The sequence below is a fragment of the Canis lupus genome, chromosome 15 (assembly GCF_011100685.1).
Source record: "Canis lupus familiaris isolate Mischka breed German Shepherd chromosome 15, alternate assembly UU_Cfam_GSD_1.0, whole genome shotgun sequence".
Lineage (NCBI taxonomy): Eukaryota > Metazoa > Chordata > Mammalia > Carnivora > Canidae > Canis > Canis lupus.
In genome coordinates, this window is record NC_049236.1 from 36,154,871 (window position 1) to 36,181,779 (window position 26,909).

Here is a 26,909-nt window from a genome sequence, read left to right on the forward strand (position 1 = left end):
GTATGCACAACCCATACTTAAGGAGCAGGAAGTTATATCCTTTCTACTCTTTTATTTTATTTTATTTATTTGTTCAGTTATGTGTTTTGAGCACCGTTGCTGGGCTAACCCACAGCCATTCTCAGCCTCCTTCTTACCTGCTGTTTGCAAGCAAAAGCAAGAATGCCAGATGCCTGTTTTCTCCAGTCACCATCCTGTCAATGAAACAGAAGGAAGTCCGTCTTCTCATGTGTTTTGGAGGAGGCTTTTGCTTTCCTCACAAAAAAGGTAGACACTATTGTTCTATTGTTTCCTTCTTTCTATGCTGAAAGTGGAATTCTGGCACTGCCATGGCCCCCTTGGGACTATGAGTGACAAACATAATAGCAAAAAGTCAACATATTAAAGATACCAGAGCAGAAATCCAGAAAAAAGTCCTTGGGTCCTTGATGGCAACGGATACCAGCAATCACCATACCTTTGGACCTTGTGTCATAGAGAAGGGTTTAAGCCATTGTAAGTGAGGTGTCTAATTCTTGTAATTGAAAATATTCTTAACTGATAAGGCATTTCTTATCTTCTTCTAAAAATGAAGTTCTATAAGGTCAGAGACTTTGTCTTGTTCATCTCTATTTCCAGTGGCTGACATAGAGTAGATACTCAGTATGTTGTATGAATGAAGAGATGAATGACAGTTTAAGGGATAAGCAGGGTCTCAGGGAAGAGTTGTTTTTAGAGTTAAGGAGATTAGGGCATATTTGTAGGAGAATGAGAAGGCACCAGAATAGAGAAAGAGATTGAAAATGTAAAGAGAAGAAATAGGAGAGGAGAGAAGGTAAAAGGTAGTTCACGAAGGATGGTCTCAGAAAATGAGGAGGAGGGCACTTGGGTGGCTCAGTGGTTGAGCATCTGCCTTTGGCCCAGGTTGTAATCCCGGGGTCCTGGGATTGAGTCCCACATTGGGCTTCCTGCATCTCCCTCTGCCTATGTCTCTGCCTCTCTCTTTCTCTCCCTCCCTCCCTCCCTCCCTCCCTCCCTCCCTCCCTCCCTCCCTCCACTGCCTCCATTTCTTGGGAAGAAATAATAAAATCTTGAAAAGGGAAAGGGGATGTGATCCCATGGCCTGGTGAAGGTGTGTGTTGGATAATAAAGGGGGAAACAATCAAATAGAAGCTCTTAATCTCTCAGTCAGGATGATTCCAAGAATTAGCCAGGAAGCCATGGGCCTCTCACCGGAAGAAAGCATGTAATCAATATAATCATGTTTTTACATGTAGTTTTATGAGGTTTGCAGACGCTGCTCCCTCAGTCATCCATGGCTTTTTAACTTTTAAATTCTAGGACTAGTGTAATTAAAAATAAAATGGGAGAATTGATACCAGGTTATCAACTTTTAAATGTCCTAAGACCATTAAAAAAGAAAACGGTAACTGTTTACAATCTTATCTTTTCATTGCGCAACGGTTATGTTCATCTCAAAAAAGCAAGAAGGATCTAATCTCTTTAAAAAGTACTATTATTTATGTTGAATAAATTTAACATCACAGATAACTGACTACATTGTCCTTAATAAAAACACTGTAGGTTTTTAAAGTCAGACTGTTTGAGTTCAGCCCTGTGTAAGTAAGGGCTGTGTAAGTAAGAAACTTGGGAAGCTTCTCAACCTCCCTACGTCTTGGTTTCTATCACAGCAAAAGAGGAGAAAATAGAACCTAATTCATAGGATTGTTGTTGGGATCAAATAAAATAACGTCAATAAACCAACTCCTAGTACCCACAAGATCCACATAACTTTTGAGGAAACATCCTTCTGAATCTGTATATAAAGATGATCATAGACCCACAGATATAGATACAGCTTGAAACACACGCATAGCCACAAGCAGATGCTTGTGTGCACACAAATCAGATGCTTCTGTGTGTATTTCTTGATACTCTGCTTTCTCTCCCCCTTAACAATATGTGTGAATATCTTTCTGGTCACTAGGTATCCTTGTACAACATTATTTTGAGTGGTTACACGGTGCTCTATAAAAATGTTATAGGGAGTCTAGGTCATACAAACCGTCAAAGTGTCTGATTCTTCATATCAGCTCAGGTCATGATCTCAGGGTCCTGAGATAGAGACCTGCATCAGGCTTCTCACTCAGGGGGGAGTCTGCTTGGGATTCTCTCCCTCTGTCCCTTGTTTCACTCGTGTGCACATGCACTCTCTCTATATATAGATTTATATAGATATAAATAAATAAGTTATTTTTTAAAAAATGGCATAGCCTACTTTATTTGCCTGATCTTATCTTGTTATATTTTGTATTTCTAGTCATTCATAATGTTAATTCTGCATTGACCCTCTTTCTACTAAAGTTTTATCGTATCTATGATTATTTCCTAGAAAAAACTTTTTAAAGAAGATTTTATTTATTTATTCATGAGAGACACAGAGAGAGGCAGAGACACAGGCAGAGGGAGAAGCAGGCTCCCTGTGGGGAGCGCGATGCAGGACTTAATCCCAGGACCCCAGCATCACACCATGAGCTGAAGGTAGACACTCAACCACTGAATCACCCAGGCATCCCAGAAAAAAATTCTTAGATGAAGAAATAGTGTGTCAAAAACATATACAGTTTTTAAAAATAGACTCTAAACCATAGAGAACAATTATGATTACCAGAGGGGAGGTGGATGGGGAGATAGATGAAACATGTAAAGGGGATTAAGAGTATACTTCTCTTGATGAGTACCGAGTAATGTGTAGAATTGTTGAATCACTATACTGTATACCTGAAACTAATATAACTCTGTATGTTAACTATACTGGAATTTAAAAAAAAATCTTAAAAGTTAAAATAAAAAAGACATATATAGTTTATTTGCCTTGTAAATGCACCTTGACTTCTAGAAATATGCTAATTTATTTTTCTCCCAGCATGTATGAAACTGTCCATTTCTGAATTCCCATATGCTACTATTTTGCTCGTCTAAATTTTTCTTTTTGTTTGGAGAAAGAAATTTGATATTTTAATTTATATTAATGTGATTACTAATTAAGTCAAGTTTTTTGGATCTTTATTGGCTAAGTATACTTGTGAATTTGCCATTTGTATCTTATATATGTTTTTAGAATATTTGCATTTTCTTATTGGTCAGTAGGAGTTCCTTATATAATAAGGCTAACCATCTTTTGTCATTCAATTATGTTGCAAAAGATTGCATCATTTGTATTTCTGAAACCTAAACAGAAGGCAGGATGATGAGTGACCTTGGCAGTTACCCAGGACTTTGAATTGGAAAGGGGAGCATTGTGGAAAGTCAAGGGGTCATGACATTCTAAAGTGGTGGTCATCACTGACCTTGAAATCCCTGCTGGAGAGATAGATAAATCAATCAATCAATCAATCAATCAATCTGATCAGAGGTGATAGCTGGGTGAGTTAGGACACATCGCCCAAAGACCTAAGAAGGCATCGGTTGCTAACAACAATCTTGTCTTTTATAGGCTTGGAGTTTGTAAGCCAACACGTTGGGGTCAGAGTATTTAAATAATTTTAGATCCACAAACTGCTATATGAATTGACCCTCCTTTTTCTACCTAGAATACAAGAGTAACTTTTCCATCTTCAACTTTGCCATTGATTAATAAGAGCACAGGATTCTAGTATTATTCTTATTTTCTAAGTCCAAAATGTTTTCTTTTTGTAATAGTTCACTTGGTATGTAGCATTCCTTATGATACTAGTAAGCATATTGTATACAAAAAAGAACACATTCTGTAATTACCGTGATGTTTTGCAGAACCAAATATGCTAAAAGAAGCCAAGCACATACTAGACCCTTAATAAGTATGTGTCAAACTAAATGAAATGAAACTTCTCAGAATATCACAAAGCTACAAAGTCTGATATAAAATAGCAAGATTTACTTTTAAAAACATGTTTCAGGAGGTAAGTGAAAGGTGTCTGTAATTGACTTTCCTTTTAGAATGTGGTCAAAGAAATTATGGTATGCCTCACGGGGTTTTTTATTCCCCCTTTTCTTTCTTTTTTTAACCTTAGATTGGTAGACCAGACTCAGCTGGTTCTGCAGCCATGCTTTTGGCTGGGTAGAAACACATCTCCATTTTCTGCTCCAGTGGTAGGCTATTGTACTGAAAATCTCTACCTTTCTTTTAGTTCTATGAAGCAAAGCTCTTAAAGTTACCTGGATATTTGCATAAACACACATTGTCCTGGGTTTTGTTTGAGAGACTCTAAAGTAAATAATTTTTTGGCTTTCAAACTTATGTGGCACTAAAGAATGGAATTTAGGGTTGGCTCAGGAAGTGGATTAGAAGAGGTATTATAAATTCCCAAGTGTGCCCCAGGATTAGGGTCTGGCTCTTACAGGCTTCAAGACTTTCCAATTAAAGCTGGGAATATTATCCTGAGTTTATGTTGTTTTCCATTGCTGCTGCTGCTTTCTGCCAAGCCAGAGTTCATGACAGATTTTTGCCTGTTCTCAAACAAATAAGAGTAGACAATACTTACAGAGCACCCCTTTTCACATATCAGGCACTAGGCACCATTTTTCACATTAACTCATTCAGTCCTGATAACAAACCTGTAAGTACGTTGTATGAGGACAATGATAGTTGCTGTAACAAATAAACCATAAAATTTTATTGACTCAATTAAATAAATGATTATTTCTCATTGCACGTGTAACTCATTTGCAGATGTTTGGTAGAAAGTTTAGGGACCCAGACTCTTTTCATTTTGTAGTTTTCCTATACCTTTGAGCCTCAAAATCCTTCTCTTCTGACAAATGAAGAATAAAAACAGAGGATTATCTGTTGGAAGTTTTTAATGGGTGAGGCCTGAAGGCAGTAGACATCTGCTCATGCCATTTGCCAGAACCCAGACACATAGCCTTATGTAATTGAAAGTGTTGTTAAGAAATACAGTCTATGAGTGCTTGGCTGGCTCAGTCGATGGAGCATGTGACTCTTGATTTGGGGTTGTAAGTTTGAGCCCCATGTTGGGTATGGAGATTACTTAAAAAGAAAATCTTTTTTTTTTTTTTTTAAAGAAATGTATTCTAGCTGTCTTTCCAGATAAAAGAGGAAATGATTTTAGTGAACACACAGATTTTGCCACAGTCCATCCTTTGATGACCAAATGACCTCCTTCAATAACCTTTCTTTGCACACAAACAACACACTCATTCTCTTCCCAAAAGAAACAACCCAATTCCCTTTATGGTTACTGTATTTAGCTAAAAATCCTGAATTTCTGGGTGATGTCTGGCCTTTTCCATCAGGATAGGGTGTTTTCCTTGTTGTCCATTGACTTCTGAACTAAAAGGACCAGCTGCCATGTCCCATATCCAATATAAAGTGATGGGCAAAGATGGGATAAAGTAATAGCTGTGCCCATTTAGAAAGAGGTGATGGAGACACACAGCAATGCTAATACCTGACAATGGTGAAGTACCAATGGGAAGATATTGTGCTATGACCCTGTCCTAGGAGTCCAAGTGAGTTCCTTGGTTCCTCCCTCCTTATTACAGCCTGGTTTTCCTTTCTGGGAAGAACTCCCTGTCCTTTGCTTTCTGTAGTCCTCTCTGCTCTCTGGAAGTTCTTCCTTAACTGTTATCCTCCATGACCACCCATGAACCCATGAGGTGGGTGTTGGTGAGCCTGTTCCTCTTAGAGGGCTACATAGCTTCTGAAGCCCACTTCCTGCTTGTGCAAATTTGGAGACTCAAAGGTTCATTCAAGATTCAAACTATCAAAGGCCTTTTAGATCTAGGCTCGTTTTTTTTCTTTGGCAATATAATTCCCTAAAAATTCAGAATGTGCTCATCTTTGCCTCCTAGCAGTCCCATGAGCAAAAGTTCATTCCCAAAGGTTTTTCCTATACATATTTCTTAAGCCCCCTCATACTTCTCTCTCTTAAGAGTAGCTGTCTTGGGCAGCCCCAGTGGCACAGCGGTTTAGTGTCGCCTGCAGCCCAGGGTGTGATCCTGGAGACCCTGGATCGAGTCCCATGTCAGGGTCTCTGCGTGGAGCCTGCTTCTCCCTCTGCTTGTGTCTCTGCCTCTCTCTCTCTCTCTCTGTCTCTGCATGAATATGCAGATGAATAAATAAATAAAATCTTAAAAAAAAAAAAAGAGTAACTGTTTTGAGACTACCTGAAATAATAGGGTCCTTAATCAGGTCTTTGTTAGTAGACCTAAGTCAGAAGAGGCTTTTGTTGTTCAAATAGATTGTTTACTATTTGGGATCCAAAATGAGTAGGCTTTTCTAACCTCTGAGAGCTAGTTTCTGGACTCTGTAGCCTCTTTCATATCTGTTTGCAAACAAGCCAATCTTTCCTGAACTCATCTCTTTCTTGTAATTCTCGCTAAGAGAAGAATTGTGCAAGCAGCTACCTCCTTAATTCTGTGCCCTAAGTGTCACAATCACCTCACCCTGGTCCTTAACCTGGGAAAAGTCAACATATGCTATTATTCTGACTCTTTCCAACCACTTCCCCTGGGACCACAGGCTTAGTAGGCTTGTCTGCCATTGAAAGCAACAGTTGTACCAGATGTTTGCCGCTTTATGAAATAAGTTTCTTTCTTTCCAGCTTCTTATATCACTTTCCTCACTAATTACCACTCAACTGCTAAGCCAATACTGTATTATTTTAGGTTTGGGTTATAGCAGCACTCCACTTCTAGGTACCAATTTTCATATTACTTGGTATAACACTAGATGCTACAACAAACCGTGAAATTTCAGCTTAAGACAATAGTAGTTATTTCTTCTCAGAGCCAAGCCAGTGTCGGCACCTTCCACATGGTGATTTAGGGCTCAAGGTACTGCCACCTTGACTTCTGCTATAACCTGGGGCCATGGAGTCTTTTGCTTCCAGACAACAGATAAGTGAAGACACAGAGGATCATCTATTGGAGGGTTTTAATGGGCAGGCCTGGAGATGGTACACATAAGTTGTCACATTCCATTGGCCAGAATTCCGTCATTCCATCTGTAGTGCAAAGGAGGCTGAGGCTATAATCTAGTCATATACTCTGGGAGAAGAGGGACCAGGCTTTGGTGAATAATTGAGGGCCTCGTTGATAAACGTATACAGTATAAAAACAAAAGCAAAAAATTGAGCCATAAACAGTAAGTTCATTGTGTTTTTATAACATGTTGGTCTCAACAAGGTAGAATGTGTCCTTATAGAGATCTGAGTGCTTGATCACATCTGAGAGCAAGAATAAGGAGTTTGTTTTTAAATGGTGGGTCACAGCATCCATTTCCTGGGCACATTTTCTATAAGGGTAGAAGCAAACTTAGAGTAAAATTGACATGTACCTCCTCCCTCCAGTTTTTGTCTCCACAGATAACCCAAGGATTGTCTGGTGCCAGAGAGCTTGTGCTAGTGGGTCGTAGGGAAGTAGTGTCAGGATGGGGAGCATTTAGGGCTTTGTCAGAGTAAAGGGGTAGGCACCCTTGACTTATGATATTTTCTTCTAGAGCAGGATTTAAATGCTGTAGTTTTGGAATATGATCCCAAAAAGCACAATTAAGGAAGGGGGAGAGGTAAGTCAGGGAAGAGAGAAAACCCAAGAAATAGGTTATTGTCAGGGGCAACAGGGACTCAATCCCAGGGAGTTCTCCTGGGAAACCATGGAGGACATGCTTCAGAATAGCCCCTCTGTGAGTCAAGGAGGCTGGGGCATTTTTCCAATAACTCTCACCCATGTTGGTTGAGGGTTGGCCCGGAGGCTTTAAGTACCATCTCCCCTATCTGTGGGTTATATTTACAAGCAGCCTTGCAAGCAGCTGGGACAGGCAAAAAGGAAGACATCTCAGGCCCGTGGGAGGGGATGTGGTGAGCCTGGCTCAGGAGCTGTCCATTGCTGTCGGAGAGCTGGAGGGACCCGAGAACATGGGGTACCTGCTGGGATGGGAAGAGGCACAGGGAGTGAGAAACAAGGACTCAGACATAACACAGGGTCTCAAAATCCACCTAACCAGCCTCATGGGTTGTCGCTGTCCTCTGGGTGGGACTGAACTCTGCCTCCTTTGTGTACTAAGCAGTATTAGCAGCCAGCACTGATGGAGCATTCACTGTGCCAGGAGCTATATGAAGGGTTTGACATAAATGATCTCATTTAATATTCATTGCCCATCTACCATGTACCAGGGGAGAAGCAAGAGATGAATAAACTTACTCTCTGTACTTAATTTAAACTAGCAGGAGGCTTAAAGTGAACACAATGGCTTTTTACAGCAGAGGATGTATTGGGGTCTGGAACAGTTACAAATCATTATGAGGTCTCTGGGACATGAAGCTGACTTCTGGTTGGTGGATCAGGTGTCCTTGAGGAAGAAGAAGGAATTTGAACCTATCCTCAAAGGATAGGAGGAGTTTGACAAGCATATCAGAGGCAGTGCATTTGCAGACAAAGTGATGGACTGTTCGGGAAGGTAGAGGGGAGGCAGACAAGATGGGTATTGCCAGGAAGGTGTCACAATGTGATTGGATCTAGGAGTGAGATGGATCTGTAAGCCAGATGTGCTACCGAGGTTGGAGGAAGCTAGACCAAGCATCAGACTGGAAATAGAGAGAGGATCCAGAGAGGAAAGCAATAAGGATGGAAGAGAGAAGTTTTGGGGAGGAGCGAGATATAGGGACATGGAGGCAAGTGTTTCAGGAGTAATGCCACGTTGCTAGATGTCTGTAGCAATCTGTTCAATTGCTCAATATATACCTCCATTCATTGTTTTCATGCATTCAACAAGTATTTATCGCACACCCACTATGTTCCAGCCACGCATGTATAGATATAACAAGGACTCAGTGGAATAGAAACCTATGACCTTGTGGAACAGATGCAGACAATAGCATATTTTTAAAATACCCAGCATGTCAGATAAGTGGCAGGGAGAAAACTAAGCAGGGAGGGGTGACAGGAAGTCCCACCTGGGGAGGAGGGCTGGTATTTTAAAGAGGGTGGTCAGGTTTGGCCTCACTGAGAAATGGACACCTGAGGAAAGAGCTGAGGCTGTAGGGGAATGAGCCATGGGTCTCCCTGACAGAATAATGCCATTGCATTCTGTTCCTCCCCAGGCAGGAACAGTGCCTGGCCATCTGGAAACATAGGGAAGCGAAGCAGGCCTGGAACAGAGTGAGAGAAGAACAAGATGATTAATGTGAGGTTAGAGAAGGGAAAGCAGATCAGAGGGTGAAGGTCAGTGGTTTTCACTAGGGTGGCACCATTCGATGGTGTTTCTGAAACTCATGGAGCTGTATTTGTTCAAGCATAGTCATGTCTAGATGTTTCCATGTTGAAATACATATTTGATTACAGATTACTTTTTTTAAACTTCTGCTTTGTATTTTAGATGGGACATTATGCGGTTTTCCTTTTTAAAAGCTGTGTGTGGAGGGAGGTCATATTATCCTTAAATTCCATTTCTGGACTGTAAAGGATGTGTTATGCAATATTTGCTGCTAAAGGAGCCTTTGAGTCTGACAGGGTCAAGAGCTTCTGAGGAAAGACCACAAAGGCCACTATAAGGACTATGATGTTGACTCCAGAGCAGAGCAGTCTGAGGAGACTTAAACAGAGAAATATCATGATCAGACTTAAGATTAATCAGCTCTCACTGACTGGTGTGAGGAGAATAGACTATAGGGGGTGAGAGTAGAACCAGGAGGCCAGTTAGGAGGTTACTGCAGCATCTTTGCTTGTCCAGGTTGCTGTAACAAAAATACCCTAAACTGGGGGACTTATAAATAATAAACATTTATTTCTCACAGTCCTGGAAGCCAAGATCACAGTGCTAGTGGACTTGGTGTCTGGTGATGACTGTCCTTTGGCTGTCACCTCACATGGTGGAAGGGGCCTCTTTTTTAAGGGCACTAATCCCACTCATGGGGGTGGAGACCTCATGATGTAATAACCTCCAAAGGCCCCACCTTTTAGTACCATCACACTGGGGATTATGTTTCAAAATGAATTCGAGGGAGACACAAACATTCAGAGAATACAATGAAGTAAAGAGCAGAAGATGGTGGTGGCTTAGATTGGGATGGTAGCATGGAGGGAACGAGAAGTGGTCTGATTCTGGAATATTTTTTGAAGGTGGGACCTTATAGGACTTTTTGACAGATTTGACATGGAGTGTGAGAGAAAGAGGGGAGTCAAGAATAAGTCCACATTTTTTTAAAGATTTATTTTTATTTATTTATGATGGACATAGACATAGAGAGAGAGAGAGAGAGAGAGAGAGAGGCAGAGAGACACAGGCAGAGGGAGAAGCAGGTTCCATGCCAGGAGCCCGACGCAGGACTCGATCCCGGGACTCCAGGATCGTACCCTGGGTCAAAGGCAGGCGCGAAACTGCTGAACCACCCAGGATCCCCAAGTCCACATTTTTTTAAGGATTTTATTTATTTATTCATGAGAGACACACAGAGAGGCAGAGACCCAGGCGGAGGGAGAAACAGGCTCCTCACAGGGAGCCTGATGTGGGATTCGATCCCAGGACCCCAGAATCACACCCTGAGCTGAAGGCAGACACTCAACCGCTAAGCCACTCAGGTATCCCTGACTCCACATTTTTGACCTGAGCAATGAAGGACATTGATGTCATCAACCTAGGTGGGGAGCCCATATGTAGAATAGGTTTTGGGAAAACACCAGAATTTACAGGACACCAACTATGTGCCAGACATTATTTTAAGTACCAGGAATTTTCCCAGGTCTGATGTGGAGCATTACCTAGAGAAGCTCTACAGGACAGAAGCTGAGGCCAGCAAGGGCCAGGGTGGTCTGACATGTAGGATTCCAGTTAGAGTGTAAACCCTCTGAAGTCAGAAGCATGGTCTGGCATCTCGATCATCTTGGCCACCCACTTAGTGCATGTTTGGTAACTATCTGTTGAGTGAGTGATGATTCATTGTCTCTAATTCCCTTCATGATTCAAGTCAAAATGGAATAAAAGTCTACCCTATGTGAATCTATAAAATTATTAGACTCACTGTTCTGATTTTAGGCAGGGGTTTCTTTTAATCCATCCTAAATCTTACACGGCTGTAGCACCTCTAGGTCTGACACACTGTGTTTTATCTCTGAATCTGCAGGGCCTACCATCTAGGAGGTTTTGTTGAATGAATATTTATTGAATGATTACATCTGTATTTTTAAAGAATACTTTTCATTAGGCATATTTTAATGATATAATTACAGTATTCATTTCCCAAGTTTTATTTTCTATTTTACAATAATTATACATTAACCATCATTTTTATGACTGTGTAATAATCTATTGTACCCGGACAAACTATAATTCCATTCTTTATTTCCTCATTATTCAACATTTTAAGATTCTCTCAATCTGTCAAAATAGTAAATAAGACATTATTGAACATCTTCCTTAATGTAGCTTTTAATATGCTTTAGGTTATTTCAGTAGGTGCTGAGATTTCTTGATCAGGACTGTGGTAGACATCATTGGCGTTTACCAACATCTGTCGCTTCACTCCTTTCGGGCAGGCAGAGGACTTCGCTCCTTAGTCTCCTTGGGTGGGAGTAGGGTAGGGCCATGTGATGTGACTATTTCTGGCCAAAGAAATGTGAGGGGAAGGAAGAGGTAAACCTCACCTCTACCAATCTGAGGAAGGTATGTTGAGTGAACAAGAAGCCAACATTTGTTATGGCAAACTGGTAGGATTCCAGAGTTAATTTGTTACCACAGCCAATCTATTCAATCCTGACTAATACACAGACTTTGGCTTTCATTATGGGTTATGGTATATCCAGGAAAATTGCACAATGGTTGGTATAGAGCAGATACCAAACAATTATCTATTTAGTGATTCAGTGAGATGGTTGCCAATAATACATGAAAATACCAATTCACTGTTATCAACAGTCATAGATTTATTATTTGATTGTTCTAGCCAATTTAAGAGGCCAAAATCTTGCTGAGGCCAACAAAGAATTGGCTAATTTCTTTGTGTATAGGAAAGGCTGAACATTTTTTTCATCTGTTGTTAGCCATTTCCTCTTTTGCGTATTATTTTTTTAAAATCTTTCATTCATTCTCTGTAACTATTTATTGAATGCCTTCACTGTTTTAGATATTGGGGGATATGTCATAAATGAACTTATAGAACTTTTGTTCTAGCAGAGACAAATGATATGTAAACAGATACTTAAATATTTTAGGTAGTGGCAAGTGCTATGAAAATCAATGTCACTGGCTTCTAGATGGACTAGGTATGTCTGCACACAGGTGGTCACACAACATCTTTCTGATAACATTACTTTTGAAGAAAGGGAATTAGCTAAAAAGATATTGGGCAGAAAGGTGTTCAGTACAAGGTCTGAAGGCAGGGCATACTTGATATTTTGGGGCTACAGCAAGAAGCCAGTCTGGCTGAAGCAGAATCAGCAATGGGAAACTAGTAGGAGGTGAAATTGAAGAAGTAATGAGCTAGAACAGGTAGGGCTTCCTAGGCCACTTGTTATGTCTTTTGACTTTTCTTTGGAGTGAGGGGGAGCCACCAGGGGCTTTTGGGGTGAGAGGTGATGTGATATGGCTTACTTTTTAAAAGGATTACTCTGGCTTCCCTGTAGATGAGATAACAGAGGAGCAAGCAGGGGACAAGTGGGAGGCTCTTGCTGTAGTTTGATGGAAGATGAGGACAGCTTAGACCAGGGCGACACTGTGGACAAAGTGAGAAGGTGTCAGATTCTTGCTGTATTTCCTAGTGGAGCTGATAGGGTTTGATGATAAACTGGACACGGCTGGCTGAAAGAAATGAAGGAGTCAAGAATGATTCCAAGGTTTCTGACTTGGCCAACCAGAAGACTAGTTGCCATTTACTATGTTGGTTTATTGAACCATATTTGGTATTTTTAGTGACTCCAGAAAAACCCATGAGAAATCAAAGGAACAATGTACTAGGGTGGACATGGTGCTCACTTTCTAGATCTAGGGGTCGATGGACCAACTGAAAACAATCCTGGCCTGAGGGGTCCTGGTGGCAGTGCAGTGGCTCCTGCCTTCTTTGGCTCTCCTTGCCATCTCCTCTTCACTTCCAGAAACACAGTCTCTGCTGTGACTGTCTCTAATGGTATCAAGGGTTTCCTGATATGCAAGTGCACAAGCCATCAATGCCAAAGGAGGTAAAGAAGCACAAGAAGGTGGTGCTCTGAGACCTCCAGGAGGATAAGAAGGTCCTCAGGGAGGAGGGCCAGGAGTTCCTGGTGATGTGGGCCAGGCAGGCAACAACCCTTGTGTCACCTTTGTCAAGACATTGATGATCAAGGACTGTCACTATGTCCTCTCTGATGTAAATGAGGAGATACAGGAGTGCAAGAAGGGGGGCCTTTTGTTTACCCTCTGGATCCCTCAGTCTTTACTCTCTAAGGGCAGGATGATCTATGCCAGCTCCTAGGATATCATCCAGAAGAAGCTGATGGAGATCAAGCATGAATTACAAGTAAATTGTCAGGAGAAGGTCAGGGACCCAGGCACCCTGCAGAAGAGCGGGGGGCAGCACCCTTTGTCCCTGGAGGGGCAGCCTTTGTGAGCCCCGTCTAGCCTCCGGCCTGGAGCACCAACAGCCCCAGACCTGCCTGCCAGGGCTAGTTCTCCCTAGACCTGAGGGGTTAAGGGCATTCCAGCAGCAGGAGGGCCACCTCTTCACCTCAGCTGACCAACAGCACCCAACCCCACCCCATGGACCTTCTTCTTCCTTTCATCCCTGAAGGCTCTTGCCTTCCTAAGCCACCTTTGGTGTTGGTTTTGTTTTCTTACACCACTTTGGATCTGATTTCTCTTGGGTCAAAGCATTCCCAGTGTCCCCTAGGCCCCACAGTTTATGGAGGCTCTGTGTATTTTCATGATAGTCCTGCTCCCTGCTCACTCCTCCTTGGCCCTGTACTGCCGACCTCTAACCCTCCAACCATGGTAGTGACTGTGCTCCTCTGTTTAGTTCTATGTGTGAGGGGAATGTTGTGGATGTGACCCCACCTGGTCAGGACCAGTTCCCCTCCCCTTTTCCCATGGCTGCAGCCACTCATGGAAGCAAGACAGTAGCGTGTTTCAGTTAAAACACGTGCACACACACACATGCACATGCACCCCAATTTAAAAAAAAGAAAACAATTGCGGTCTGCTTATGGCCATGGTGGTTGGTTCAGGGGTGGGCATTGGACCTTAGACGACCCCATCAGAGGCCCAGGACTTGCATTTAATGGTTTGGGACAGCTACTCTTTCCACTAGAAATGGGCAAGGAAGCATGCTCCCAGAGGCTTCCAGGAGTCCTCATGCTCCTCTGAGGGGAACCCACCCTGGGATGAACCTGACATCAAGAAAACAGAAGAGGTAGAAAGAAAGCTGGGTCCTTTGTGACACATTTGAGTCACTCTATCCATCCTGATCTGAAATCTCTCCAGAGACCATCCGGTTACATGAGCTAATAAATTCCCTTTTATTGTGTATTGAGCTCGGGCTGTGTTTTCTGTTCCTTGCCACCAGCCATGTCCTAATTGATGTAAGCAGCTTTCCATGTAAACGCTGTCCACAGTTCTCAAGGAGAATGCTTTCACCACCTGGGATCTCAGAACACAGGAAATAGTCACCCCAGAAAATCTGCAAACCATTTGAGGCTTAGGGTTGGAGAGTGACATCATGTTCTGGGAGAGGAAAGGCCACCGTCAGAGCATATGTTGTCCAAACTCCTGGAGGAATGGATTCCAGGAACTGTCAGAGCAGCAGACATCACCTGGCATCAAATGGTCTCGGCCGCTCCCCCAGCAGTGAGGGCCGGGTGTGCTTCCTCAAACAGAGGGTCTTTGGCAACTTGCTTCTGGACACTGGAGTGTTTGCAGTCGTATTTGCCAGTTGCCTGAAGCATGAAATAGAAACTGATCCTGAATGTGGAGTCTCCACAAATACCAGCAGCCTGCTTCAGCATTTGTTTCTGAAAACCCTTTACCAATTTGCGCTCCTTTCAAGACAGTTTAGGTTCATGATGAGCAGAACGGGCTGTGGAGTCAGATCACCCGGACCCCTCTCCTGGTTCCCCCAGTGCTAGTGGACCCAGAAAGGTTCTCGGGGTCAAGGTCAGTGGGCAGATATGGGCTCTGAGATATCCCAGTCTCAGCAAATCCTCTGCACAGGGTAGTCACTCGAGATCTGAGAGGACTGCAGTAGAGTAGTCTTCCTGGAGCCTCTTCTGCCCTAATTGTCTTGATTGTCATCAAGTCTAAAAGGAGTTCTGGTCTAGTGACTAAGAGCATCAACAGTCTGCAGCCAGACGGCAAGAGTTTGAATCTTAGATCTACTTCCTGCAGACTATACCGGTTGTTTAATTTTTCCATGCCTCAGTTTCCTCCTCTGGAAAACAGAGGTAATAAAAAAGTATCTCCAACAGTTGCTTGGAGGATAAATGAGTTACTACAGTAACTCTTAGAACAGAGCCTGGCATCAATGAAAATTAGCTATTAAATTGCCTGCAGCTTGCTAATAAGTAATGATACAGAGGTGTCAAAGGCAAAATGAATTGAAAAGGAAGAAGGAAAAATGCATATATGAAGCCGAGAGGACCCTTTAACATCTGACAAAAAAAAGAGAATAGTCGGGGTACCTTTCAACAAGGCCCAATCTTCTCTTTCCAGCCAGGGTGGGGTTTCTGTGCTGGAACCAATGAGATGGAAGCGGAAGCCCAGCCATCTCCTTCCTGCTGTTGTCAGCCTTCAGGACCTGCAGCCAATGTGGCTTTTCTTTTATGCTGTGGTAATCCTACTCCTAATAATAACCATCCCTCACTTTTTAATTCCACTTGAAGTTTACAGATCCCTTTCACAGCTCTCTGTATTCCCCTCCCAGTAGAGTCTATTATCTTCCCATTTCACAGATGGAAAGAATAGAACATGGGCTTGCCCTCCAACATCCATAGTATTCAGAAACATGCCAGCATCATGGATTCTTTATTTTCCCTTCTTTGTGTTTTTTATTTTACTAAGTTTCTATAATTTAAGAATGTATTGCGGGGGCGGGGAGGGGGGTGCCTGGCTGGCTCAGTCTGTATAGCATCTGACTCTTGATCTCAGCTCAGGTCTTGACTTCAGAGTTGTGAGTTCAAGCCCTGCATTGGGCATGGAGCCTACTTAAAAGAAAATGTATTGCTGGGGTGCCTGACTGATTCAAGTGGTAAAGCAAGTGATTCTTTTTTGTTTAAAAGGTTTTATTTATTCATGAGAGACAGAGAGAGAGAGAGAGAGAGAGAGAGAGAGAGGCAGAGACACAGGCAGAAGGAGAAGCAGGCTCCCTGCGAGGAACCTGATGTGGGACTCAGTCCTAGGTCTTCAGGATCATGTCCTGAGCTGAAGGCAGACACTCAACTGCTGAGCCACCCAGGTGTCCCAAGCTTATGACTCTTGATCTCAGGGTCATGAGTGTGAGCCCCACACTGGGCATGGAGCCTACTCAAAAAATTAAAATAATGTTTTAAATAAAAAAAAGTATTGTTGGGCAGCCGGGGTGGCTCAGTGGTTTAGAGCCTTCTTCAGCCTAGGGCCTGATCCCGGAGACCTGGGATCGAGTCCCACGTCGGGCTCCCTGTGTGGGGCCTGCTTCTCCCTCTACCTGTGTCTCTGCCTCTCTCTCTCTCTTTGTGTCTCTCATGAATAAATAAATAAAATCTTTTTAAAAAGTGTATTGTTAATTTTTTCTTATGTTTTAATAATGGTGCTTATTAACACACTGAATAGCATAGGTGCCAGGTGCTGTTTTAAGAACTATATTAAGCCGTTTGCTTCTCACAACAACTCAATTTGATAGCTGTTAGTATTTTTCTCCTCTTACTGATGAAATCACTGAGGACAGTGACCTGCCATGGCTAGGTTTGAATTTCAATAGTTTGATTCCAGAAGCAACACACTTAACTGCTAGTCTATGTGTTCATGGTAGAATTTTAGTAACACCAACAAGTCAAAAAGATGAATTTTTTAAAAATTATAATGCCAATACTCAGATCTAATTACTGCTAACGTTTGATGTAAATTAATGATTCAAAATCAGGCAGATGTTGGAAGTGGAAAGGACAGGCATACATGGGGATTATTTCTGGAGCTTTTAAAATATGCATGTGCTGAAAGTACTGTGCTGGAGGGGGAAAGGCAAGTATGAAGATTTTGGGGAAAGAAAGTTAGGCGATACTAATAAACAGCCCCTCCTTTCCTCTTTCACATTCCGGTGGCTCTGCCCCCAACCTAGTTGAAAGCCACTAGTGTATCTTTCCAACCTTTTTCTCTATGCAGAGCTTCACGTGCACACATAAATGTACACTTATAAATAACAAATCAGAAACTAATAAATGGTAGTTAAAAAAAAAAAACAACTAAGACAAGCAAGAGATGCTGGTATTGTATGACGAAATTCCTAATTGCCCTGGATTCTTGCTGTACCTCAAAGGCACAGTAGTAAGACAAACATACGTTTCCAGGTTGGAGCCTGATAGGCTTTCTCAGCATCAATAGCCCTTCCTGTGAATTTGTTGTTTTGTGATTTGGCAGGTGGAAGTGGCCAAGTCATTCTCCGGCCCGGGTGCTCCCAGGGGCCTTGTACCCTGGACTGATTTGTACTTTACAGGCTTGCAGACGCAGCTCCATGCCAGGGCGCTGGACAACTGCCCGTGCTCGTATTATTCCCCATTCAGGCTCACACGAGTGCGTGGGGCAAACCCGGCTGGACGCCTGGTGTGTTCTGGAAGGAGCAGGAGTCTGAGCCGCGGAAGGGAGAGCCAGAGTGAGGCGCTTCCTGGCTCTGCTGCCCGTGATAGGCCATCATAGCTCCTGTGACCCACTCCCAGGTGCTGACTTAGTGTCCCGTCCTGGCCAGCGGACCATGTGCTCCTTATATGTAGGAGGCAGGTCTGATGATTTCGTCTTTCTTCCTTTTTGTATCTTGATTGCTCGGAATAATGCCTGGAAAAGAGGGAACAGCAGCTTCTTGTTGCAATGAATAATAGGCATAACCGTGGTTGACGTCTAGAGGCTGCTATGGGCCTCAAAGACAGACTAAGAAGACAAAAGTTTCTGTTCCAATCTTCACAATGACCCCATAGGTGAGAGTCTAGATTCTAGTATTCTCCGCATGGGAGAGCAGGGGAAATCAGGCAGAGAGAAGTGGGTAAGTCGCCCAGGGTCCCACAGACAAGCGGCTGCCTGCAACCAGGCCTGGGGGGCTGAGCTCCAGTGTCCGTATTCATTAAGCCTACTCTCTGCTACTCCTCTCATTCCCCCTCTCCTCCAATTAAATGGCCACAGTGATCACCATAAGGTTTCACTTCATCACAGGACTCCCTGCTTGAGAACCATTGAGGCCAGGCTCCCCAGCAGGGTGTAGAGGCTGCCTACACTCGTCCTGGTCACCTTCTCACTTCAGAGCAGCGTTTGATCCCTGCTTGATTTACAAGCCGTGTTACCTGGGGTGTGTGACTCTCTTTCTCCTCTCATGCTCCTTGACTGCAAACATGAGGGCGGTGATCATATTGACTTCATACCACAGTAGGGAGGACTTAAGATTCATCATTCTGAAAACTGCTTAGAATGTGGATCTGCCAGTTTTGTCAATAAAGGGTCAGGTGGGAAATTTTTGTGGCTTTGTGGGTCATACAGAATCTGTCACACTACCCCGCCACCGTAGTACAAACACGGCCACAGACAACAGGGAAAGGGATGAGTGTGTTTGTGGGCCCACAGGCACTGATTGATGGACATCGAAATGTGAATTTCCAATAGATTTTAAGTATATTGTGAAATATTCTTCTATTTCCCCTCAACCATTTTTAAAATGTAAAAACTTTTCTTAGTTTGTCGACAGTCCAAAAACAGGTGCCAGGCTAGATGTGGCCCAACGGCTGTAGCTGGCTGACTCTTAGTTTGAAAGATTGTCTGATACAGAAGAAGAGCTTGATGCCTGCAGGAGAAACAGTGTGAAATAAGGAGATAGGAGGAGTTTGTAAGGTACTGAGGGCTTGGACTTGGTAGGGATGTGTGCATGGAAGGGTCAGGCCAAATATGAGAGACTAAGCTGAGGAACAAGCATCTGCTGAGCGTTGATGGTGGCCAGGCACCCCTTTCTACATATCCTACCGTTCCATCTTCCCCCTGACCCTGCACCTTCCATCTTATTTACAGAGGAGATGAATGAACCTCAGAGAGGTTAAGTAACATGCCCAGAGTTGCACAGATTTTAAATCTTGGAACTGGGAATCTGAACCAGGATACCAAAGACTGCTTTTTCTCCATATTCTCGTGTACTGAACACATAATGAGAACCTGTGATGTGTAAGATGCAGTGCCAGGTCCAGGAACACAGGAGTGTCTAAGATTTAGCTCTGACCAAATGGGGTGCAGTCTAGTAAGAGGCCAGATACCCAGATAAGCAGTTTATCTCAGGGTGAAAACTCCTATGATGAGAACACATGGGAGAGGCTCAGAGTCGAAGGTTCTCATCCACCTTTGAGAAATCAGAAAGCGCCTCCTGAAGGAAGTAGTGTCTGGATGAGACTGCAGGTCAACAAGGAAAGACCCAGAAAGCACCAAATTGGGAATAATAATAATAATAATAACAATAATAATAATACAGGATGATGTCTTGCCTGCCTAACCAGGTTGTCGGTTGGTGCCCCCTACCCCTGGGAAATCTGGTTCTGAGCTTGGGGCCTCCAAAGGTCCCACACTCCTCCCAGGAGGGTCCTTGCGTCTCCTGTCCTGAGGTGTCCTCTGCCCCAACCTCCCTTCCCCAAACGCGGCCTTCGCTTAGCCCCACACTCCCTGGAGACCACACTCAGCCCCCTCTCCGTTTTCCTCGTGACTTCAAGGACTCCATGAATTGGTAAACCTGACTCAAGATCTTGGTGGAGGGAGGGGGTGCCACCGGGAGGGGTCACTGCGGGAGCCCCAGGGTTTCCGCCCTCTGGGGGGGGGAGGGCACTTCCTTTCTGGAGTCGCAAACAAAATCCTCCCTTTGTCTCGCTGGGAGCGTCCCACCCACCAACGGCCCTAAGGATCTCGGTTTCTACTTCTAGCACTTTAGCGAAGGATTTTTCTCGACAAACCCAGTTCTCCCTTCCCCCGAGGAATCCCGATGAGTAAAACATTCTCCTCCTCGCACACAGATGGTCTCCTTTGCTCCTCCTAGCAGGCCTCCGGGAGAGCTGCCGTTGTCTCCATTGTACAGATGGGAAAACTCGGGAGCAGGCCCAGCCTAGGGCCAGGGCCGAGAGTTCGAGCCCGGCGGCCTGGTTCCGAAACTCTCCCCGGCCGCCCGCGCCTGCTTTCTGGCAGCTCTCGCTCGCTCGCTCGCTCGATGTGGGGAAGGCAGGGAAGATGCACGCAGCCGGCTGCTGGGGCCCCGGGAAGAATATTCATTTCCCCAGCGATGCCGGTGAAGGGTTTCATTGCTGGGCTGGGGGAGAAGGCTCAGGCCTGGGGCTCACTCCATGGGCCTGGCCTGAGAACGTTCCGAAAGCAGCACTGCAGCTCTTTGATAACTAAGCAGACGCTAAGGAGACAGGGAGAAGCGGAAACGGAAAATGAGGAGAGAGGAAAGGAAGCTAAAGGAGAGCCGGTTCTGTATTCAACCAACAGTTTAGAATTAAAGCGAACCCTGCTGTGGAAGCCAGAAACGCCAGAGAGGTTCCTGCGGGCCAAGGTTTTTGGCCAGCTCTTCAGAGAGTTTGGTTCCAAGCTGGGGAAATGGAGTAACTATGAAGCCAGAGTCTCAACATATGAATCAAAGGCTCCTTTCCAACCTCCAGAAGGATTTGGGGACGGAGCCCCTAGTGGTTCCAGTGCTGCGAGCTGCAGCCCGGGCTATGGGGGACATGTGCGTGCGTGGCGGTGTGTGCCCTCCCAGGACAGCTGGCTGCACACCAGGGTATGTGCATGCGTGGAGGTGTGAGCCCCCCCCCCCCCCAGGACAGCTGGCCACGGACCAGAGCATGTGTGTGCGTGGAGGTGTGTGTCCCCCTGAGGACATCTGGCCGTGCACCAGGGCATGTGCGTGCGTGGCGGTGTGTGCCCCCTCTAAGGACAGCTTGCCGCGCACCAGGGCATGTGCGTGCATGGCGGTGTGTGCCCCTCCCCAGGACAGCTGGCTGCACACCAGGGCATGTGCATGCGTGGAGGTGTGTGCTCCCCCCCAAGACAGCTTGCCACGCACCAGGGCATGTGTGAGCGTGGAGGTGTGACCCCCTCCCCCAGGACAGCTGGCCACGGACCAGGGCATGTGCATGTGTGGAGGTGTGTGTCCCCACCCAGGGCAGCTGGCCGTGCACCAGGGCATGTGCGTGCGTGGTGGTGTATGCCCCCCCAGGACAGCTTGCCTTGCACCAGGGAGCGCCCCGCCTTCAGGAAGCCTTGAGCCAGGAGCAGCTAAAATGTGCTTCCTCTTCCCCTCTTCCCTTCTCTTGAGCCCCGAAGGTCACTGGGGGCCAACCAGCCCTTCCCCCACACCCTGCCACTGAGCTGGGCTCCTCCTCGCCCCACCCCTGCCCAGGGCCCAGCTAAGAGGTTGCTCTACCCGCGCCCCCCCCCCCCCCCCCCCCCCCTCTCCCCGCTGGCCAGGAGACTCTCTTCCCTGCACCACTGCTCTGCTCTGGGGGCCCACGGGAACACATGCCCCTCTCAACCCCTCTCACCCAGCAGACACGGGCTGGTGGCCTCGAGGTCTGCTCATCCCGTGAGGGTAGAAACGGGCTCCTACTGGGAGTAGGAATTCCTCCTCAGCATCCAAAGCAAAGGTTGCTTAGAACAGCATCTGGTCCGCAGGACGTGCTGCAGTGCTAGTGGCTTTTGTGCTCCATCCCGGCCTGGGTGCCTTAGAATGAGCAGTGAGCAGAAGAGATGGGGAGGGATGGGGCCCCGAAGGTTAAACAGTTGAGAGGTGGATGGAGCCAAGTGCATCCCCAAAGCCAGGAATGGGAATTAGCAAGGTGTTTTTGTAGAAAAGCAAGGGGACCAGATGGAATTGAGAAGAGGGTTCTTGTAGCAGGAATAGCTTAAAACTCTTGGGGCCAGGTTGTGTTGGGTCTTGATTACCAGGCTAGGGTGTTTGAACTTCCTCCTCTAGGTAATGGGGAGCTGGGTGATTTGGATTTTAACACACCTTATTTTGCTATCCTGGAGTGAGACTTGGTATTTAAGTGAACTACAGAGCTCAGAGGTAGAGTTGAGCTTGGTGTGAGGTTGAACTCCTACCTTGCATTTGAGCTCTTCCTCCCTCCCTCCCCGCTCCCTCCTGTCCTCTTCTCTCCTGGGCTCTCTTCCTTTCTCTCTCTGCATTTTTCCGATTTTAAAACTCTGTGCATTATATCTTTCTTGTAGTTCATAACTAATCCCAGGAATCTTCACATCAACTGGTGAGAAGGTCGGAAATGTGACAGGTTCTTTGTTTTTTTTCTTTTTTTTTCTTTTCAAAGCAGGATTAGGCAGGTAATTGTACATTCTGGACATAAAGGAAAGTGTCTAATTTCTTATCTCTGAGATTGTCGGATCCCATCCTTTTCAGCCAGAGACTTAATTTATGCTGTCAGGGTTACCATGGACTAGTCCATATGAGGCTCTAATTTGAGTTATCCATGGATCCCATTCTCTTCAACCCTCATAAAACAATGGTTTTCAACCAGGGAACAATTTGCTCCACAGGGGACCTTTGGAAATGTCTGGAGACATTTTTGGTTGTCACAACTTGGGTGAGGATGGAGGGTAATGAGCTATTGGCATTTAGTGGGAGGAGACCAAGAATGCTGCTCAACACCCTACAGTACACAGGACAGCCCTCTCCCAACAAAGAATCATCTAGTTCAAAATGTCAGCAGTGCAGAAGCCTCTGACAGAGAAAGGAAGGCAGAGTGAACTGAGTATCCATGTGGATAGGTTAGGGATGAGGCAGGATAACTGATCTGAGGAAAGGTCCACAGGGAGCAACTGTTCTAAGGAGCATCTAGTTTAGAAAGACGACCAGAAATTTTTTATTTCTATGAGTGAATACAATTTGCCTATTCTTAACTAGCTCCTCAATGGAAATATTAAAATTTTAGTGTATTGCTTCTCATGATAGTCTCCCAAAACTTGTCACTGGAAGCCACCACTTGTCAAGTGACTTGTGAAACCTGATGTAGTCATGGCTCCTGAAATGTGAATAGCTATTGTTATGTCTGGCTTTATTTTGAAGGCCCTTGTGGCTTTGACTCTAGAAACATGGGTAATAAATAGTCTTGGAAGGGAGCAGGCACCAGACTTCCATTTTGGTGAGGGAATATGTCTCACCTGAAGCATTTTTTTTTTTCACCTGAAGCATTTTTATATCTGAGTAGTAAGTCACTAAACTTGATCCTCTTAGTAAGAAAGTGGTCGATCATTAACTGCATTTGGAGGAGTGGAGACTCTGATCCCAGTGGTTCACTGGGTTTGTAATGTCTCTCACAGATTGGATGGTCTTCCTCTCTCCACAGGAAGCTCTTCCCACCAGGCTTGGTCCTCAACCTTGTCCTCTCTCCTGTCTGCACTCATTCCCTAGTGTCCTCATCCAGTCCCAAGGCATTAATCCTCTTCATAGGCCAGTGGCCCTTCATGCTCATGGGCAATCCCACCGCGTTGTCCTGCTTCCCTGAAGGACCATTTCACATCTTCCTTCCCCTCAAAACTCCCCCATCCACTTCCCCATCACTCTGCACAGATGACCTCGTTACCTATTTTCCTGAGAAAACAGAAGCTCTCAGGAGAAGCTTCTATAGATTCCACATCTCAGCATCTATGTCCTTTTGTTCTTCTTTCCTTCCAGTCATCATGATCCAACTCTAGAATCTTCTCTTCTGTATACTTGGATATCATCTGCTTTCTTTCTCCTGAATTTATACTTTCCCACCCTTGCTCACTGGAATCATTTCTATCAGCTGATACACAATATATTCCATATTTGTTTAAAAACAATCTTCCTTGACTCCACATCCCCCTCTAGCAATTGTGCCAGTTTCAGTTCCGCTTAACAGCAAAAAAAGTTGCCTCCTCACCCTCATTGTTTCCAACATGTCTCTCCTGAACCCTTTTACTTACACTTTCATCCCATCAAACCAGGAAAACCTACTCTTATCAAGGTCACCATGACCTCCATTTGGCCAAACCCAATGGTTGATTATCAGACCTTATTGAGACATTCAGCCCCATCCACTGGGGGTGTGCCCTCCTCCTTGACACTCTTTCGAGACAGCCTGGGACAGCATGATTGTTTCCTTAGTGGTGAAATGTCTTCAATCCAGGGAAGGTTTAGAATTAATTACAGACATGAAATAAATCAGACCACAGTATCGTTTTTTTTAATGTTAAATTTGGAAATAATCTGTGTGTATTTGATACTTTAATACTTGTGATATGTAGTACTTGTCAAGTTTAAATGGATTTGGCATGTTGGAACACACAATGATATACTCAGAGACTTTTGTAAGAGGCTTACAAAACTAATTTTGTAATTGATGACAAAATTTTCAACTGGTTACACTACATTTATAAGTTTAATTTTATTGGTTTTACAAGGATGACTAAAATAGGTTTTTTTAATTTGTTTTTTTTTTTTTTTTTTTTAGTCAATTAATTCATAGTTCGTTAATTAACACAGAGGGTAAGAGCCAAAACCTAGATTCTGGAGCCAAACTATGGCTCACAAAGCAATTCAGATATTATTAGCTAATAATAATGACCTTGTGAGAATTACCCTTTAACCCTCTGTACCTCAGGTTTCCTGTGTGTATTTATATATGTATGTATATATATATATATATATGTATTTTAAAAAGATTTTATTTATTTATTCATGAGAGACACACAGAGAGAGGCAGAGACACAGGCAGAGGGAGAAGCAGGCTGCCTGATGCAGGACTCGATCCCAGAACCCCGGGATCATGACCTGAGCCAAAGGCAGACGCTCAACCACTGAGCCACCCAGGTGTCCCTCAGTTTTCCTGTATTTAAGACAAGGATGTTAATAATATGAGTTATCTGCTGGAATTTCTTTTTTTTTTTTTTTTTTTTTGGCCAAACCGCTGCGCCACCTAGGGATCCCTCTGCTGGAATTTCTGTGAGAATTACAGGAGTTGGTGATGTAAATTGTTTAGAACAGTTTCTGGACATGGTAAGGGCTGTATTAGCTGTCATTGAAAAGCAAATCAAATATATTAAATTTATAAATGTAGTTAAAAACCTTTAAAGTTGTTTAGTGAACCAAGTCTAAGCAGAACCAACCCTTAATCAAAGCCTCTCCTTAAAACCAGTGGTTAGAATTTCCCTTGGAAATCACATTATAAGATTTGTAAAAGTGACTTAAAAACTTGAAGGAAGAAGTAGGATTCTAAATTTGTTACTCCAATAAATCAAATATGGCTTACAAAAATAAGTAGCCCCAAAGCATACCTTTCTTGAACAACAGAGTTGTCCTCTGGGGCATTCAAAAACTGACAAAGGCCAAACTAATCTTCTAGGAGCCCTGACATCTTGCGGTTGCCCCTGGGCTTTGGAAGCTTCTGTGGAGCAACCGCAGGCCCAGCAGTGAGGAGCCAAGCTTAGGGGAACCCGTAGTGTGAGGCAAAGCTGCCTGACCTCAATTAGCCAGTCCTCAACTGACCCACAAGTAAGTGAGTGCTTTACACATATTAACACATTTAATCCTTATAATAACTCTACAATATGTATCTACTCTCATTCAGATAAGGAAACTGAGGCATGGGAAAATTAAGAAATTTGCCCCAGGCCACAATGGTCGCACTGTGATGTTTAAAATTCAACAAGTCTGACTTGAGTCCATGCTTAACGACACTTTGATATTGTTTATTCTAACATAATCTATGACATTTTTAAAAAATTGGGTTGTAGCCCACTACATGGATTTCATGACCCTGTGATTTTAAAAAGCTCCTCTGAGGAGTTTTTCTGTGAAAGCAAGAACTAAAAATCAAACCCTCTCTCAAGAATCTTAAAAGCAAAATTTCCATAGTCGGGTTGTGTTCCTAGAGCTTGTCATCACTGCCGTCTCCCGACCCCCCAAGAAAAAGCCCTCTGAACATGCTCCTTTGTGACTTTGGTGGTGAGGAGCTGGGCAGATAGAATAACATGGGCCAGACATTCTCTTCCCCTCACTCATCCACTTCCCCCCAACTCCCAGGTGCTACAGAATCAACAGGAATTCACAACTTCCTGATGAAAAGGAGGGACTGTCACCAGCATTCCAGGGGAAGGGATGGTGGCCTCCTCGCGTTCTCAGGAGCTCTTTGAGCTGTGGCCCCATGAAGAAGAGTGTGGGTCTCAACAGAAGAATAAAGTCTGATCCAAGCACAGCCTTTTCTGAGGGGTCCAGACCACCCACCGGTCAGGGCAGAGAGAACCTCTAACAGTTTTAGAACTGGATTTGAAGTAGAGGCTGTAATGGCAGCGTTACAAATGTGAGGTGGAAAGGGAACCAGTTAAAACTCTCATTCCATCGTGTATATAAAAGGCCAGCCATGAGCGACAGAACAGCTCCTTGATTTGTTTTTGACATACTAGAAAAAGTGGGTTTTTTTTTTCCAGTTTTGTTGAGAAGTAGTTGATGTACACCACTGTATACACTTGAAGTGTACAGCATGCTGGCTTGATTTATGTATATTGCGAAATGAGTACTGCAGGAGATTTGGTTACCATTCATCATCTCATGGAGATACAATAAAAAGAGAAGGAAGAAAAATGTCCCCTTGTGATGAAAAATGGTAGAATCTGGGACACCTCGGTGGCTCAGTGGTTGAGCATCTGCCTTCGGCCCAGGGCGTGATCCCGGGGTCCTGGGATCGAGTCTCGCATCCGGCTCCCCACAGGGAGCCTGCTTCTCCCTCTGCCTGTGTCA

The 26,909-nt window shown here is 44.3% G+C and overlaps 2 long non-coding RNA genes across 2 annotated transcripts in view; both read left to right on the top strand.

Annotated features, from left to right (window-relative positions):
- The window catches only part of LOC119877038, an 84,576-nt gene that overhangs the window by 28,413 nt on the left and 29,254 nt on the right, over positions 1–26,909 (top strand). The gene's annotated exons all lie outside the window — the stretch shown is intronic.
- The window catches only part of LOC119877039, a 42,045-nt gene that overhangs the window by 853 nt on the left and 14,283 nt on the right, over positions 1–26,909 (top strand). Inside the window, exon 2 of the long non-coding RNA XR_005370574.1 lies at positions 78–267. This is a non-coding gene — a long non-coding RNA (uncharacterized LOC119877039). The remainder of the gene's footprint in view (positions 1–77; positions 268–26,909) is intronic.